At 40.8% G+C, this 17,805-nt stretch overlaps 1 long non-coding RNA gene across 1 annotated transcript; it reads right to left on the reverse strand.

The window, feature by feature from the left end:
* Positions 1-550: 550 nt before the first annotated feature.
* Positions 551-17,109, reverse strand: LOC122130199. Its single transcript, XR_006151840.1, has 3 exons — positions 16,359-17,109; positions 894-1,033; positions 551-757 (listed from the first exon to the last, which is right to left on the reverse strand). It is a non-coding gene; the product is annotated as an uncharacterized LOC122130199 (long non-coding RNA).
* Positions 17,110-17,805: the final 696 nt, after the last annotated feature.

The following is a 17,805-nucleotide window of genomic DNA, read 5'->3' on the forward strand; positions in this document are numbered from 1 at the left end:
CTTCACAGGAGCAGGAGCTGGAGCTGGGGCTGCTGTCTTCGCGGGAGCGGGGGCTGCTGTCTTCACAGGAGCAGGAGCTGGAGCTGGGGCTGCTGTCTTCGCGGGAGCGGGGGCTGCTGTCTTCACAGGAGCAGGAGCTGGGGCGGCCGTCATTGCAGGAGCTGGGGCGGCCGTCTTCGCAGGAGTCAGGGCGGCTGTCTTCGCGGGAGCTGAAGATGGAGTGGCCGTCTTCGCGGGAGCTGAAGATGGAGTGGCCGTCTTCGCGGGAGCTGAAGATGGAGTGGCCGTCTTCGCGGGAGCTGAAGATGGAGTGGCCGTCTTCGCGGGAGAGGGGGCTGTGGTGGCCATCTTCGCAGGAGCTGGAGCTGGGGCGGCCGTCTTCACAGGAGCTGGGGCTGGAGCAGCCGTCATTGCAGGAGCTGGGGCTGGAGCTGGAGCTGGAGCTGGGATGGCCGTCTTCACAGGAGTCGGGGCGGCCGTCTTCGCAGGAGCTGGGGCTGGAGCTGGAGCTGGAGCTGGGATGGCCGTCTTCACAGGAGTCGGGGCGGCCGTCTTCGCAGGAGCTGAAGATGGAGTGGCCGTCTTCGCAGGAGCTGGAGCGGTCGTCTTAGCGGGAGGGGGGGCTGTGGTGGCCATCTTCGCAGGAGCTAGAGCTGGGGTGGCCGTCTTCGCAGGAGCGGGAGCCGGGGCGGCCGTCTTCCCAGGCGCGGGAGCTGGGTAGGGAGAGGAAGCCATGGCGTGGCTCATCTACGAGACCCTGGGAGGTGACACTCGGAGGGACATAATCAACAATGAATAACATGTTCTAAACCAACATGCATTATCAACATGCACAAAGGACTTCTACAAGTACAGATATGCCAACAGTAATTCTAACAAGATGCAAAACTCACCGTGCTGGGCAGAATCTCTACAATAGTGAAAAGGAGGGTGATACGTGACTGGATCCCCAAATTATATCTATGGCGGGAACGTCGTTGTAATAGGTGCCAATCGCAACAGGTTGTCCGGTTAGAACAGAGATGTCAAAGTCCTGATGACAATGTAAGAACATTTATTTATTTTACACACACAAGTAAGGATTGCCATGGTAGCCGTGATAGAATAGTCTGTGCACATTGAATGCCCCTTGCATAGACAATGTATGGAACCGTGTTATAATGATCCGTGACAGAAAATGAACAGTGAACCGTGTAACCATGAAATGATATAAATAACAAGACGTACAAATATGAACAATTATGGTAGCGGCAACCTTCTGAACAAATAGTCTTCATGAACTGTGTGACATTTTTTTCAATTTGGAGAGTGTAGTGGAAAATTCTAAGAGTTCTCAAGAAACTTCTCAAGGCAAACAGGTATGAATATACTGAACGGTTTAATTCAGAGGAGTTAACTACTGCTGAGCTGGTCCATGGAGCATCTCAAAGACTCTAAGCAAAATGGCAAGAGCGATCAAGTAGATAACCTGAAGATCAAGTCCCTGTGCCCCCTTTTTATAGATTTAGCCCCCCTTTGTTCTACCCTGTTCTTTGATGAAGTAAACAAGAACAGGGAAGAACAGACTTAACTACATCGAGATTGAGAACAATTGGTGCATCTATCTTAACAGCGTGCATATTGCACAGTTTCCTGTGATAACAGGTGTCTCAGTTTTTTCCAGGTACAGTGTCTGGAAATTGTCTGTCTTGTGGCATTGCCGAAGCGTCTAGAGGAGTCTGTGACCCCGCCATGACCCCTCAGAGGCACCCATCTGGAGGCTATGTCCTTGGCATGGCCTTTTAGAAGCGCCTATCTGAGGCTTGTGACAGTCAAAACCCTCAGAAGCCCCCAAAAGTGCCTAGGTGTGTCTGCTATGTGGTTTTTCAGAGACGGCATGTTTGCCACGTGATTTATCAGAAAACATATCTCTGCCACGTGATTTATAAGAAAAGGTATCTTTGCAACGGGGATTATAAGAAAAGGCATGTTTGCCACGTGATTTATCAGAAAACATATCTCTGCCACGAGATCCCATTTCATTGTAGGGGGGGACAATACATGGTCAAATTTCAGAGTGTAATTCCGGGGGGGGGGACATGAAAAAATTGCTTTCACGAGAGCTAGCATAAACTGCTAAATACCGAATTCTCTTATCACATTTACAAACAGAAATTCGAAGTCATTTTAGAATTATCTAAACAGCATTAAATGTACTAACACGAAATATATATTCACAGACAAATAATGTCCAAAGTTCAAGAGAACTTGATGCTCAAAATAAGTTATAAAACAGCTCAAGAGGGAATCGAACTAGCAACCTTTTGATTACAATACGACTTCTCTACCTCCTACGCCACTGTCACTCCATATTGCAATACCAGCATAGTTGATGGACCACAGAAAAAGATGACATTAATTTAACTTCAGATAATTTAACAAATCTGGAGAGGCACTGAGATGTAGACCTACGTTTAGCCTACCTGTCCTGTCTAGCATGAACCTGCCCTGACAGGACAGTGTCCTAGACTGTCTAGCAAGCTATCTTAACTGTGTTAATTACCGGCATGCGTGTGTGCAAACGTTCACGTTGTCATGCCAATCCATTAATAAGCTTATGTATACTTGTGCATATCGATTGGAACTTCGTAAATGGAGTTTAGAAAAAAAACTTCTTTACATGTTCTTACTGCGTTTGAAAATGAGGTAAATCTCTTTACATATCGAGTATCATAGCGGCAGCGACAGGGGACAGAGGAGGAAACAGTCTGACAATCTGACCGTGTAGGCTACTGGGCTGATTAACTGAAACACGGAGCTGCCGGTAGCCCTGCCCGTTGGAAACAGCATGTGAACCAAACCACTTTGAGGAATAGGGGAACATGATTTTTCAACACTTAAAAAACACATTTTTTTCACGTCTATAATTAGCACCGCTTGTGTCGTCGTATTTTTATTTTAAAAAAAAAAATCAAAAAATATATTTTTTTTTTTAGTTTTCAATGATTGTTGGAGGGGACAACTTTATGGTAGGGGGGGACACGTCCCCCCCGTGATCTCCGCCTATGCTGCCACGTGATTTATAAGAAAAAGGTATCTTTGCAACGGGGATTATAAGAAAAGGCATGTTTGCCACGTGATTTATCAGAAAACATATCTCTGCCACGTGATTTATAAGAAAAGGTATCTTTGCAACGGGGTATATAAGAAACAGGGTTCATACACATTTTGACTAGGGATGCACCGATACCACTTTTTTACAAACCGATACGAGTACGAGTATTTTTATTTGTGTACTTGCCGATACCGAGTACCGATACTTCTTAGATTTGGTCTCCATGAAAGTGCAATTAATTTGGAGGCAGATTTTATTTTATCCTCTGCAGATTATGTCAAGCCTATAGTACAAAATTAACAGAAGGCTATCCCAAGCCAAAAATAAACAGAGCTTTCTGGTTTTAACACACAAAAAAGCCTTCAAACAGACAATATCACCACATTAGACAAAATGAAAATATAACCAGATGGCAATTCAATTTGCTGCATAGTTAACAACACAGTCTGCTTAACAAAAAGTGAACAGAACTATTACTGGATTAGCACAAGAGCACATTTCAGTTAAAAAAGGATCAGAAGAATCTCCTGCTCAAGTACACAAACAATCACTTAACCTATGTGGCACAGTCTTTCTCTCTACCTCTCTCTGTGTGCGTGCGCGTTTTTTTCTTTTGCAAGACGTCAGTTAAGATTGGTTACTTAGGTCTTGCGCCACTAGCATCAGTGAACTCTGTGTACTTAGCACTATGGTGTGTCTTCAGATTAGGGATGGGCATTCGATTAAATTGTCTTAATCGATCGTCGGGAGAATTAACGATCGATTTTCGATTAATCATTAATATTTTTATATTAAAATTCACTATTTATAGGCTATATTAAAATGCAGTGAAAATAGAAAAAACACAGCGTGTTTCCTCATTGAGATATTTATTACAAGATGAACAACTCTTGTGGCAGTTAAACTTACAAGATGGACAACTCTTGTGGCAGTTAAACGGGATCCGTTCAATGGTTGCACTTGAAAATATGCGCTGCTGTACTCTTAAGCAGCGGAGCCGACAGCTAGAAGCCGGTGCTCATAAACACAACTGACCTTCGTTTTTTTTCTCTCTAACTAATTAATCTCACATTTTGAAATTCATTCATCTAGATTCATCGTGATTAAAAGTTTGTTTTCTTCTAAAGACTAAATCTTATAAATTAACGAGTAATCACTTCATTCATTATTTTAGACACTGTTGTTTAATTGTATTTTGTTCGTGCTCTCTCGCCATCAGCCAAGGAATGTATGCGAGACACAATGGTGCCCCTCGACGGTAAATCGTAAGAATTGTCCCCTGAAGCAATTCGAATCACCTCAGTCAGCCCACCGTCTTCAACTATGTTGATGGGCCGATAGTCACCCGCAACCTAAACTGCTACAGCGTTGGTAACCTTTTCACGGACTGGTCTAGTTAATTTCCTAGAGAAGTCATGGAGTGTGGGTTGGCGACCATCTAACCTGGGACTGCTTTCTGTCGGGTGCTTTGCATTAAGGTGATAACTTAAACACGAGCTGCTTCTGTGATAGCTACATTCAGCTTGACAAATGCTACATACAACTTTAGTTTTGTCGATTGTTCTGTCATTTTGCCTCCTAAACAGAAACTTTCCGCCCAACAATCCCTCAGCTCTCTCCATCTTCAACTACCGTCTCGGTCTCTTCTATCTAACTGACTGCAGACAAGGGGCGGTTTCGTGCCACGGGTCAACGCGCACCGGAAGTACACAAAGTTGCGTTAACTGCGTTCAAATATTTGATTGCATTAATCTCCGCCACAATAATCTCATAGAATAACGCGTCAACTTTGACAGCCCTAAAATAAATAAATTACACGCACACTACGCAACAGAACATGCATTAGTTTTAATCGATGAAAAAATAATTTCATCGAGGAAATTCTTAATGATCAATTAATCGATCGTCGATTAATTATGCCCATCCCTACTTCAGATGTTTAATCAAATTGCTTGTGTTAAACAAAGTACTTTCCTTTCCGCCCCTCGACACCGTAGCAGTGCAGATCTTACACTGTGCCTTACTCCGGTCGTCGTCATTTATCTTAAAATGAGCCCAAATCGCCTAAATTTAGCGAAACCTGTATACTGAAATACTTTGACACTATGACAAACTTTCCTAACAGTCAAACATCAAGCAAATGCAACACAAGACGGCAAATAAGCTACTTACTAGTCTGGCAGAGAGTGGTAGGACGGGTAGGACAATAAATCACATTTTGTGTCAGCATAGCCCGGCCAGTTTGATGCAGTGAAATACTGATGAGTGGTATCGGTGCTTGGTATCGGCAATTCAAAAACGAGTACGAGTATTTTAACGAAGTATCGGCACCGGTATCGGTATCGGTGCATCCCTAATTTTGACCAATGGATTTCCATGACTTTAAACCAAATTTCCATGACCAAACATTTTGTGAAATCTCAGTGTATACATGAAAAAAGAGATAAAATGTAGTATTTAAACTAACAATGAGAATTCCAAAGCATACAGTATACAAAAATATGCAGTTTAAGCTCTGTGTCATAAACTTAGTGCATTTTGTTAGCATTTGAATATGCTCCCATAGGCCATTGAATGCTGGGCGTGTACAAAAATCCCAAATAAAAAAATTAAAAAAATGAGAAAATGAGGCAGAACACCATCACAATTTTTTTTATATGTTAAGGACAAATATCTGATCTTTCCAAAACAGTTAGTTTCATGTTGGTAGATGCTCTCATTTTTTTGCTATAGCATGCCAAAAATTGCAGAAAATGGGTTTTCATCCATTTTCAAGCTTTAATATCTTCCAGACCATTCATCGCATAGGGAGAGTTTTTTTATACAGAGCATACATAGGAAGGGGTCTGTGTATAATATCAAGTCTCTAGCTTTAACATTAAGCTTTCCACAAAGATCCTTCCTTCAAAGATGCTGCCACAGAGCGTAGAGTAAAATGTTCGTGCAAATTCAAGCACCCCGAATACTATGCTATACCCAAGCCACACCCTTGGAAGTCCATATTCTTCAAGTAATGGTAGCTGATTTTAAGCCTAGAAAGTTTGAAGGAGCTAGCTAAGCTTAAATACTTTTCTAGTTATAGCAATTCGAAAATGGCTCTTCAGAAAACGCTGCTAAAAAAGTGTCTGAAAATGCACATAACTTAGTTGCTAAAACATTTTTTTGTGTGACAAAACTATTGGGATAACTAATATTTGGGACTATACCTATTATATAGGATGAACATCCTTGAATTTTTTCAGCCAAATCTGAGATGGTCGAGTGGGGAGATGTTTTTAAATTTGGACGTTTGGCATGGAATGACTCAATTGTGTTACAATCTGGCTATGGGGGAACATTCGTCGAAAGAACAGGCTGGCATCTTCGGATGATTTAAAAGAATAATGCGAATTGGCCACCTTCAGTGCCCGCATTACCTCCGCAGTTAGGACTTCATTTTTCGTTACAGAATCGGTTATCGACGCCTGCTTGGTAGCCGTCGAGAGAGACGTGCTGCTCGGCGTAGCAGAACTCTCGCTGTGGTGAGAAAGCCGGTGATAGGGTTGCTGTAGCTTCGCTAGCAGCAGCGCTCTTTGCTTCCTTTGGCATGGCTCGTTAACCCTCTAATCACCATAGCGGCCGCCGACGGCATGTTAGAATTTCACCATAGCGGCCGCTGCCGGCCGCAACTTTTAAAGACACAGTTTTTATACTACAACATTAATTCATGAAATAATACTCCGCTAGTGGATACATGAACTTCTTACTTTTATTTTGAAACCGGAAACTGGGTATGCTGTCATTGACTTTTCTGAAGTATTTGTTAACTAAACTTCGCTACTGACAGATGGCCTCAGGATTACAGCGTCTCTTGCAGTAAAGGCTAATCGGAGACGTCTGCATCTGTTCTCACTGGATGAGACCGTATTTTTGTGCACTAAAGACGACGACTCATCGCGTTTGTATGACATTGACGACCATGTTTGAAAAATAAAAATAAAAAAAACGTATTAAAAATAGTAATATTAGTATCCTCCTGTTTTTTTCTGACTAGCTAACTCTCCAGTAACGTCTTCGTATGGCGGTCACTGAGAAGTGTTGGTTTACAACTAGCACCAGCCTCATCGTTCTCCAAATTGATAAGACATAGCTAGATCAATGGAATTTGAATGGATTGTAAACCCATGACACTTTTATTTGCAGAGATATGTAACATTTCATTATTGGTATTTGAGGGACGTTATTTTCACGTTACCTCACTTGTGGAAATGACGGTCAATTCGTGACTTTCGCAACCTAAGAAGCAAGCACCTGCGTCTATGGGTGAGAGCTATTTTGTGCACAAATAACGACAACATGGGTAATCGGTTGTGTTTTCTGTTTGTCAGAAGAAAATGTATTTTAAAATTTGGATCATCATCTCAATTTCCATGACTAGTTTTCCAGCTATTTTGCTAGCTATCTACATTGACTGAGGTAACGTAAGTCTGAGGAGTTCGAGCCAGTCAGGAGTTGGTTGATAGCTAGCTAGTGACTGCATCAGCCTCATTACTTACTAAACTGATCAGATAAATAACATGTATAGTAAAAAATAAAACTGAAAATGGGTCACTTTTTTTTTAATTCTCACTTCTAATTATTTTTCGTTCGTCTCTACTAGTTATTCAAACCCCTCCATTCTTTTTTGAGCTGTAAGCTCATGGTAACAACAGTAGCTAAAGACAATCAATAGCAAGATAACCATTTATAATATATTTAAAACCTCATATTGGAAAGGCATTCAGCAGATTATTTGACAACCAGCTAGTATGTTGTGATGTTAAATTTTAAGCTGGTACAGCTGTTAAGCTGTAGAAAGCCAATCACAATGAAATCAGTGCTCATATAGGACCATAGTATAGGACATCAATACTACATAAAATCTATAGTAGATGTGCAGTAGCTAGTCCGTATGTAGTTCACACTGGGATATTGAGCCGATGATGTGACAGAAAACAATTGACAGAAAAATGGAGGAAACACTAATGACTTCCACTGTGATGGCTTACAATAATGGGATAGTTTTTTCTTTTATGCAATTATGCGTCAGGATGTCGGGTGTTCCAGCTCATCTGAGAGTAGTGAAGTGAGTGAGGGTGCTGTGGCAGCAGAGAGGAGTGAGGACATGGGGGAGAGGAACAGTGAGAGGCCTGATGAGCGTAAGGAAGCTTCAGTAGGACAGAGTAGGTTTCTCACTAAAGGAATTGAAGGACAAAAGTTGTCCGCATACAAGTGGTGGTGTTTGTATAGGTAGTCTGACATAAGATCCATTACTACCCTCTATCCCAAACCAAATATCATCTGCCACACACCCCTCATTGCCTGTTTATACATTGAATGCTAAACAGTATCTATTCAGGGAGTCACAGAGACACCAGATCTTAATACCCCATCTGACATGTTTCTTAGGCATATACTGTTTCCAAAGTAACATGGCGTCAAATTTAATCATGGCCTCACCTACTGAGAGATTTTTCTATGGTCGAAGAAGTTTTAGGACGTTCTCCTGGAGGACACACATTACAGTTTTTTCCCATCACTTTTAAACTTGTGTCAATACCATGTACACTTTTTCCAAAACTCTTCACACAGTGGGCTTAACAGACACACACCTCAGCATATCAGTTAACCTTTGGTGCAAAATGCACTACAACCACCAAAACACTTCATACTTCACCCAAAAGTGAGTCATGCCGTAACTTTAGCAAATGTTCTCTCTCAGAGTACAATGACCTAAAAAACACTAACAACTTGAAGCATTGCCAATTGCATATATAACATGTTGCTGTATCCTCTAGATTGGCATAGATTACTGTAGGTTTGCATTGCAAAAAGGAGAAAAAACACACAAAGGCAAAAACTTCTTTGGACTACAGTAAATATTGTTATATTACAGTGAACAAACAATTCTAAAATGCTGCAATATGTGTCATTACAGTCATTTGCTAAAATTGCACGTGTTACTGCACTATATAGGCTTACTACAGGACAACAAAAAAAGTATTTACTGTAGTATTTCCAATATTTACATACATCAACACAAGATACAGTACCAAAGTACTGTAATACCACTAGAATTCTACTGTAGCCCTAATGCTGATCCATTCTGTCCTCTGTATTTGGTGTCAAACTTTTACATGTTTGAACTTCACATTTACGGTAACATTCTCCTTTGCATTGCATCTTGGAAATACGTCAATCCAAGCTAACTATCTGAAGACAGTGTTCATATGTTAGTTTGCTTCTCACAATAGATGTCACTATTGAGTGGGTACATTTACTGTAATTGCATTCTTCAATCACTGTCTTTCACTGATAGCCTATGACTTACATATAGAGCAGTACTGTAATAGTGGAAACAACTCTTCAGGAACAGCTACATCTATGCTTGCCTTCTGTAGAGATAGTAAGAAGTCTGCAAGCCAAAACAACAAAATAAGCTAACTAAACTTTCTGCTAAAATAAGAATACTTTGTCTTATTCAAGCATATACCTTAATTTGTCTGTCCAAATACAGCATATTTCCATGTACAGTAATTTAGATTACTGTAAGTTAGGTTTTAAACTGAAAGTTAACTGTTTTGAACAGAGTATCTAACATCGGCGAAAAATGCTGTAGTTGCACAGCGTTTTGTTTGGTAGAGAACCTTGACTGAGACAGGTATCCATGAATTTCGGAAGAAGTGGTCATTGACTGCATTTGTATATAAGCATAGGGGCAAGTATCCACAGTTTGGTTCACATAGTCTACTGGTATGCTCGATGTGTTAAGTGTTTTGGGAATGTGTACATGGTATTGAGACGAGTAAAAATTATTGGAAAAACCGTAAGAACAAACTTTTCTGTTGGTTTGTTGATATCAGTTTTGTGTGGCAAGATTGGCAGGTGTGACAAGTGGTACAGTGGTTAGTGTTGTTGGCTAACAAGTAGCTGACCTGGGTTCAATTCCTGGGCAATGAAAAATTATATTGTAAGTCACTTTGGATATACATTTTGTTGTAGTTCCCTTTTTGGGCAACTTTGTCTTGTTGATGGCCCATGAATTTCATATGCAGCCGTAATAGTGGGAAAATGTCTTCAGTGACACTTACATCTATATTTTACACACATGTACATTTCAACACAAATGCTGTACTGCAGTATAGTTGGCAGCAAGGCTGCAAACAAACAAAACAAAGATGGAAACGAAATACATTTATGAATATTAGTAAAAAAACAAAATCTGTCTCATTTCAAGTGTATAATTTAATTTGTCTGTGAAAATACAGCATCTTTCCATCTAAATTGTGTCTGGTTTTGAACTGAAAGTTAACTGTTTTGAACAGAGCATCTAAATATCTGAAAAAATGCTGTAGTTGCACAGCGTTTTGCTGGTGGTGAACAATGACTGAGACAGGTATCCATGAATTTTAGAAGAAGTGGTCATTGACTGCATTTTGTATCTAAGCAATGGAAAAGTATCCCATTTAGTTCAAATAGTCTACTGATATGCTGGATGTGTTAAGTGTTTTGAGAAAGTGTACATGGTATTGAACCAAGTGTGAAAATGATTGGAAAAAACTGTAATGGTCTCACTTTCTGAAGCTTGTCACCTGAGTCTGCTATCCCTGGGTTTGAACAGGGTAGGTATCTGCATAACTCCTCATACCTATTTCGTGGCATGGTGTCTGCCACATAGGACACTTGTAGGGATGGATCAGATGAACAGTAGTCAAGATAAGAGGGTAAATGATGGATACCCATGAGGATGTTTATTCCCACAAACACCTTCACCTCCTCCACAAATGTATTGCACCAGGATGCATTTGAAGAGGCATAGAGGTTGGTGTTTTCCACCAAATTAGCAAAAATGTTGGTTATCTATATGGTTTAGTAGTGTTAATATTTAAATATTAAGTTTAATATGTATTTATTTATTTACAAAATATAAAACAAATACTAATTAAATACATTAAGATGATATTAAATGTAATAAATAGGTCTGCAGTACGGTTCAAAACTTATGAATTTGAACTTTAGGGTGTATGTAAAGCTATGTATTTTATATTTGTGGATGTCACTAATACATATTTGATATAATATTAACAAACAATGTATGCCCTTTCAAACAAAACAAACTTGTAATTGTAATTTCTCTTTTGTTTTCTAACTGTAACTGTTTGTTTACAGAATAACAAAAAATACAGGAATTCTCTGGTTTTCGAAGTAATATGCTGCAGTGTTCTAGAATTATATTGGGGTATAGAGGGTTAATGGTTATTATAAAACAATTGGGTTCTATTGAATTATTTAGCTGTTTCTGATTGGACGAGAGACGTTCCATGAGTTGGAATATCCCAGGACATCCCAACTCGGACTTTTCACAGCTAATAATAAATCACTCCGCGATGAAACATTCTATAGCACGTTGATACAATAGAGGTTATGCGCAACATTCTTCCGGGTTCTACAAAACAGGGTTAACAACTTCCGGCCGTCCGCTGCTGAGGTAAACACAGACGAGCTTATTATGGCGACCTTCTACAGCCGGTGTTTACAGGAGCTACCACGTATGACAATTTCCGATGTACATAGTATTGCCAAACGGACGTCCAGAGCCCCGAGTACTCTGTTAGACAAGGGATTTAAGTTTTACGCCTCCTCATTTATTCATAATTATGAAGGTATGTAGCTGCTATGTAGCTTTCGCTAATGGCACCCTTTAGCGTTAGCTAACTATCAGTAGTTGTAGACTTGTATGCGATCAGTAGTTTAGCCTTTTATTTTTGATCACAGACAGTTAACACAATCAAATGAAGACTGCATTTTAGCAATGGTTTTATAGTACTAATAGTATAACTAATACGATATCCTGTTTAAGCTCGTCTAATGTGTCGACTGTAGCTGCTAGGTCTAATGTCTGCGGTTCTGGCAGGTGTTTCAGATTTCTAAAACATTGCTTTGTATTATGACAAATGTGATGAATAAATTAATGAGTGAATGAATGGATGCTGTATCTTCTTTTCCACCAGTGTCAAACAAAGACAGGTTGACAGGTACTGTGAGTGTCAGAGCAGCTTGTCACAGGTCCATGCAGAAGAATGAGAAACCACACAGCTTGAGAGTAGGCTAATGTTCAGGGATGGGTTTGGGTATTGTTATACTGTGTAATATATGTTAATTGTAGTATACTTGTTGGAAGTCTTAATTCAGTGGTATCTGTTCTGCCAACTGTCCAATGTCTCTTTGTGTATTCTACACAGATAGTGCTTCGTGATGCAGAACCTGTCGTCATGACCTCCAGTCAGTGTTCATGCAAAGCGGGCACAGCAGTGTGTAATCACACTGTTGCACTGCTCTTTCAGACAGCTCACTACTCAGAGCTCAATATCCAGGTTGTCCCCCCTGTTCATGCATGCACCGAAACCGAACAGCAATGGCACAAGCCCAGAACTGCAGTAAGGGTTGAGGCAAATGTACTGTATATGTATGTATAAGTTAGGCAGCATTAAAAATAGTAAATTGCTAAAAGAAAGTATAGTGATCTAAGGTCAGAAGCATTAAAGGTGCAGCGTAATGTAGTGGAGACTATAGAAGGCAGGCTACTGCAAAAAGCTGGTTGATACTACCAGCAATAGTCAGAGGGATGATGGAATCAAACAATTTATTCTGTTTGATGCGCCTAATCACTCTTTCCACGTGTATTCTCAGCCGCGCAATTTCTTGAGTAGCTAAAACATCTTCACGAGACAGTTGAGAGTTCTTTCCCAGAAAAGGTGGTCTGTGTACTTTTCCCGGTACTAAATCATCAATTGTAAAGCCTTTATCAACCATTACAGCCATGTCTTCATCTAGTAAAGGGATGATTCCAGATTGCTTAAACAGTTCTTTATCACTAATAGAACCTGAGTACAATGTTGACACAAAGGTGACAGCACCGTGTGGGGACACACCAATCATTCCCTTTACTGTTGTATGTGATTTGTACTGGGAGTACATCTCACTCTGCAAAAGGAGTGAGGAAGGGGTTTGACATTTGAGTTCAGTGCAGTCTAATATCACCTGTGTGTCAGAGTACCTTTCAAACTCGCTAGGCATCATGGCACGGACTGCATCAGGGGCCATCCAAATGCCCACAGCACCCAAAACCGTGTAGAGAAAATTAGCCCAGGTTCTAATTATTCTACTAACAGTAGACTGATGTATGTTGAAGCGGTCCGCCAGATCCCTCTCCTTCAGACCCAGAGACAGATAGACCAGAAAGAGGAACAGCTCATCAATCAGTGGTAGACAACGGGTTGGTCTACGTGGCGGGTCAGCAGTCGTATCACAAACTGTGGATGACTGTCCAACACGGACAATTCTCCTTGTGACAGGTTCAACCTGATGCAACCAAAATGCATTGAAATGCCGGTAGCCGGCAAATCTAGGGGGGAAAAAATTCATTGTAAGACCATGTTGGATTGTAGCCATACATCATGAGCAGCACAATAGCAAGCAACTTTCAAAGTGTCTCCCATGAAGTAGTGCATGATGTCCTGTGTAGTAAACTACTTTTGCTGTGTTTGTGTAACTTAGCTTGTTACATTTGGGTGGTAGCTTTTGTGTAGTGAAGCTTTATTAATGGCAGAGTAACTGACAGCTTAGCTCACTAACATTTCTAAGTAGCCTGCCCAACACATACTCATAAAGACGACCTAATGTTTCAACCTAGTCTAGAATTCATTTCTGGCTTTGTTTGAAATAGCCAGCCTAGGGGGGTAGCTATAGGGGGTGCAGCAGGTGCGGCTGCACCTGGGCCCGTGAGGTGTCGGGGCCCGTAGCCGAGCCCAAAGATATACACGCATGTATTAACGGGCCCCTTATCAGCGAAGGTTGCATAGCGGGCCCACCCCCGATCCCTGTACAACGTCATCTTGTCTTGGGTCTGCTTAAGCTGAAATGCGTGCTAATGTAAGATTAATAATAGTGTCAAATGCAATATATACACCTGAACGGGCAAATTTATCTCAGTCATGGTTGTGATTATTTTTGGAAAAAAAATAGCAATTTAAAACAAAATCATATGCTTATCCTACATACACTATAGAAACTATCAAAACATTATTCAATTAAATGAATAAGTTCTTATTTTCTTTGGTATTTTTGTGATTAGCAATGATGATTGCTGGGTAATATGTATGTTGTTGTCCAATGTCAAGTCTCTATTTGATCATGTGACAATACAATACGCTATAGTTAAACCAATTCTGATAACCTAGGTCTGAAGGTCTGATAACCTAGCTCATTGAGCACTGCACAGCACAACTTTACTCGTAACAATGCCTTTTAAGCACAAGAGTGGAAGTAGAAAAGGGCAAGAGAAAAAAGAACAGGAGAAGGCGGCAAAGCTGCCTAAATTAGATTATTTTGGCTTTTGAATTGCCGTCAACTAGTCGCCAGCCCACGGAGTCAGCAGTGCAGCAGTTCAGCTGGGATCAGAATCGCTGTTTCTGCCCTCAGTGGTGTGTCCATGCAACAGTTAACAATTGTTACGGTAAGAAATGTTCCTGCTGAGAGTCAAACAAGACTTAGTTCATTGTGTACACACCAATCACTTCTGAAATATGTAAGGTTGATTAATTAAACACTATTTATATCGATAACAAACACCTTTGATTAACGTTTTTTTTAGACGCGGTTGCTCTAAAGTTTGACCAGAAATTAAAAAAAATATTATAATAAGCGACACTTAGAAGTTACCTCAGAGGAGATTACCTACCGCTGCTGTCAAACTGTGTACGGAAGTGAGAAGCGGAAATGATTAGCTCTGTTTAGAACTGTTTTCCGGTTCGAACGTTGGGCGTTCCGCATAAAGCCTATTAAGGATAACCGTTAATTCAAAGTTCTTATAATTCCAAAAGACGTTGACAATGGAACTATTTTTTTGTTGCGGAGAAACAAGGGCGAAATAAACATTTTTGAATCAATAACTTCGTGTTTAAATGTGAATTGGTTGACTATAAAATTGTTTTATAAAAGCAATATAGTACTCGTGCGAGTGGGGTAGGTAAGGGATATTCCCACGGGTGTTGTTGCCTGTGCCACTCGGCCTCCGGCCTCGTGGCTACGGCCGAAGACCACCCGTGGGAATATCCCTTACCTACCCCACTCGCACTATATTGCTTAAATGCCGCCTCTCCCATGTTTGAAATGTCGAATGTTTTACCACAACACAACCTACATTTTGCTCGTCCCGGGTCTTCGCCTGTTTTAACCCATGACATGTACTTTTCCATTTGTAGCCAAGCATGGTTAAATCTACACTTCCCTGGCATTATCCCGTCCGCTTCCCTGAGTTACTGTTGCTATGGCCACCGAACTATTTCAGTTAGTATGAGAGCGTGTCAATCAATCAAACAATGTATTTATTTGATCAAGAGGGACAGTGTACATTCATGAACATTAAAATGTAAATGCACCCAATTATAGCCAAAATGCTAGTTTCCATTGGCAGTCCCACTGCCAGAGTGAAAAAGGCTATACAACCTAAAAATAAAAAAAGGCTAACGTATTATCAAAATAACATTGACAATATATCAAAAATAAAATGAAATCCCAATATACAAGCTCCACTTAGTCCTTAACCATGGATAGAACGGAAAGAACAAACTGGTAAACTAAAATAATTCGACTGCTTACCCACTAATGATCACATTTTTGGTTATAATGGAAATAACCATTTTAAAATTCCATGACTTTTCCAGGTTTTTTATGACCGTACGAACCGAAGAAAATGCATGTCTGCCACGTGATTTCTCGGAAAAGGGCCCTTCTGCCGTATGACAGCCTTCTCGTTTAACTGTACCTCTATTTGTTGAGATGTCCATGTTCCAGTACCAGCAATAAACACATTATTTAACAATACAGTCATAACTAGATTAAAAACACGACAAGAGTTCTGGCTGTCTAAGCTTGGGTCTAAAGATAGGGTCCATATCTGATTGATATCTGAGCTCAACAGGCAATCGATTTGCACTCCTCCCTTCCATGCTCCTGAAGCAACACTAGCTAAAATGGTTTATGGCTCAGTCCTGTGCCACCCACTGCTGACATTTCCTTTAGTCATTGCAACACGATTGAGTGTATATAATATTCAAAAATTAGAATATCTATTATGCCATTAACAATCAACAATGTCTCAATGAAATTTAGAGAGACGAGGCCTCTCCTCCTATAGAAAACACGGGCTACAATGGGGGAAAGGCAGAAAGGGATAGGCACTTACCCCTGAACACCAACTGGGAGGACGTCCTATGTCCCAAGGCCACACATGTCGAGTTCAGTGTCCAGTTTCAAGAACTCCACTCGAGTCAGTTCCATGCACAGAGTCAGCACTGAACTGAGGCATGAAGCGTGAAGCTTTCCCCTGGTCACCAGTGCTGCTATCCGGGTGGCGGTGCTCGCTCAACGGCCACTCAGTGGAACCAGAAGCGTGAAGCTTTCCCCTGGTCACCAGTGCTGCTATCCGGGTGGCGGTGCTCGCTCAACGGCCACTCAGTGGAACCAGAAGCGTGTCCGGAAAACCTGTGGCGCTAACTGAGCAGAAGCTAAACTAACTTGACTATTGACCAACTTGACTACATGACGAAAATGTTACCACTAGGTTAATTAACTGTGGACAAACTGCTGAATGCTATTACTACTGTGCTAGCAGACAGACAGCGAGCTAGCAGTAGGCTAGGTTATTATCCCCCGTTGGGAGAGCTAAACTTCAAAGAACGCCACTAATACAAATTGCAAATACCCACGCGCATTCTAAATGTCTGATACCCCAGCGTCGACTTGACGTTACTCACTGAATGTGGTTTCTCTGTATAGCCCTTTAGTAGGCTACTTCTTCCATGTGCGCAAGTGTTTTTCCCTACTCCTCTTTCATGTGTCGCCCCACTTCACTCGTTCTCCTCGTGTCTCTCACCCAATAAGCCTGGTTGTTGGCAGGGGCGGTTTGTCATTGTCCAATCAGACTAGTCATGCTTCAAATGGTTTTGGGCGAAATGAAAATTGCCCCAGACCTCTAGACTCTCATGTTAAATCAATTTGTTTTACAAAACAGGGCTCTCAATGCAATGGCTGTCAAGATGGCTAACGTTTAGTGCAACAACTCGATTCGCTCTAAGAAAGAAACTCCTTTTAGTCGGCGTACTAATGAAGATACATTGAATGAAAGCAAGCTAGATACACAAGCACTTTAATCACATTTTTTCGAATAGAAATCGAACGTTTAAATTTAACCTTGACATAGCTGACTTTGCCAAACACGTATTGCTTTTGCAATGTTAATGAATGAAAAGTCAAGCGTTTAGTAATTTACATGAATGACAGCAAGCTAGATACACAAGTACTTTAAATAAAACATTTTTTTAACGCGATTTAACAGTGATCGAACGTTTAAATTCAATCTTGACATAGCTGACTTTGCCCAATTACACGAATGACAGCAGGCTAGCTAGACAAGCACTCTGGTTATATTCTACACGCATTTCACCGCGATCGAAAGTTTAAATTAAACCTTGCCTAACCAGAGCTTGTTAAATTACATGAAGGCTAGCTAGACAAATACTCTGATATTATTTTGTAATGCAGTTTTACCGCCATCGAAACTATGAATTAAACCCAATTGAAAAAATATAACCTTGATTTAGCTGACAAAATGTAACCTTAAAACGTTTACA

The sequence above is a fragment of the Clupea harengus genome, unplaced genomic scaffold (genome assembly GCF_900700415.2).
Source record: "Clupea harengus unplaced genomic scaffold, Ch_v2.0.2, whole genome shotgun sequence".
Classification (NCBI taxonomy): Eukaryota; Metazoa; Chordata; class Actinopteri; order Clupeiformes; family Clupeidae; genus Clupea; species Clupea harengus.